The sequence below is a fragment of the Pseudovirgaria hyperparasitica genome (assembly GCF_010093815.1).
Source record: "Pseudovirgaria hyperparasitica strain CBS 121739 unplaced genomic scaffold EJ05scaffold_28, whole genome shotgun sequence".
NCBI classification, from domain to species: domain Eukaryota; kingdom Fungi; phylum Ascomycota; class Dothideomycetes; order Acrospermales; family Acrospermaceae; genus Pseudovirgaria; species Pseudovirgaria hyperparasitica.
In genome coordinates this window covers 143,117-145,019 of record NW_022985576.1, presented here as the reverse complement: position 1 = coordinate 145,019, position 1,903 = coordinate 143,117, and positions in this window count along the sequence as shown.

Genomic DNA, 1,903 nt, shown 5'->3' with positions numbered 1-1,903 from the left:
GGAAATAAAGATATTAAAGGTTATTTAGTAAGTAAAATTAATGAAGAAAAGACTATAAAGAGTAAGAAGTTACGAATTAAGAAGTCTACTACTCTAAAATATAATATAGTTTCTATTATAACTCGAGTAGTATATAGTAAGTACCCTTATATAAAAGAAATAATAAGTAGTATTATTAGAACTATAAAATTAGAAACTTTTCTATTCTATAAAGTATATATTAGAATTAATATAGAATAAAAAGAAAGCTTTAATAGTAGATATAATAAACGAAAACTAGTCTATAATTATTCTACTTCTAGAATCATAGTTAAAGGTCTCCGATTTATAATACTAACTTATAGTATCTACCTTTCTAATAAGTATAAACTTAAGATTTATATAGTATTAATATTCTATAGAAAACTTAATAATATCTTTTACTAGAAGAATATTATAAATAGATTTATAGTATTATTTTAAGTATTAAAAATATAGTCTTTAAAGAAAGTATTACCTTTTATAATAAAAGAAGATAATAACTTCTATATTCTACTATAAAAGTTAGACTCTCTCTATAAAGATAGCTACTTATACTATAATAATAATAGAAAGTCGGTTACGGTTAATAAAAAGTTCTACTACCTTACTATTAATTAATATATACTCTATAAGAAGTAACTAATTCTTACTAATACTAATATTAAAAATCCTACTTAGTAGAACCCTTCTCTTCTAAAGTATAGGGTTTATTATTTAAATATAGAGATATTATAAATAGTATTATATAAGCTTTATTAGATTAACCTTCTATCTAGAGAAGATAAGAGAGTTATATAAAATCTAAAAGGGCTAACTATACTACCTAATATTACTATACTATATTATATTATAATTAAGAAGAAAAATAAGCTTAAGATCTTAAGAAAAGGTAAATAAAAGATATATAATAAATATAGTATAAGATATAGTACTATATACTATAATATTCTTAATAGTACTATAATTTCTAACTCTAACTATAAATATAAGCCGTCTATAATAGAAGAAGAGAAACTAGTTATTATATAGTAATATTAGTTAGAATTTTCTGACCTAGAAGTAAATATATACTATCTTTATCTAGGTTTACTTACTCTAGTATCTATAGATAAAATTAGATATATTCTAAAGTAAAGAGAATTCTTTATAAAGATTCTAGCTATAGTTTTTAATAAAGAACTTAAGGGGAGTATAATATCTATAATAATAATAATAATAATATTATATAACTAGGTAGAGTAGTACTCTATAGGCCTATGCCTTCTCTAGTCTAAGCCACTATATAAGAAGAAACCCTATAGGGAAAAACTTCCTTATATCTATAACTACATCTCATTAAACCTCTATTTCGTCTTAAGTATATAGCTATAGGGTACGCCTATTAGCCTATAGCCTATATTACTATTATTTTACCCTTAGATAGCACGTATAGATACGGAGGTTATTAGTTAAGGGCTATCCTTAACTAATAATCGGGGTTCTCCCGGGGTTCTTCCGGTATATATTAGGTTACTACCGGCGTATACCGGGTCTCTTCTAGTATATATTTCTAGGTCTACTAGTACTAGAGGAGTAGTAGATATATAAGTATCTATTAGGAGACGTCCTTAGAATACTTATTAAGCTATTATATAATATCTAAAGTCTTCGTGACGTAGATAAGCTATTACTATTATATATAGAGGTTAGGGTATATAGCTAGATAGTGGCGTATTATACCTCTCCGGCCGTACGCCTTATACTATAGGGAGGTATTAGGAACGCCTCTCTTATAGATATAGTATAGAAGTCCTATAGCGCCCGTTCGGGCTTAGATAAGTATAGATACTTAGGCTTTCGTTAGCCCTTTATATATCTATTTACTCGGTTCCTTCTATAGCCC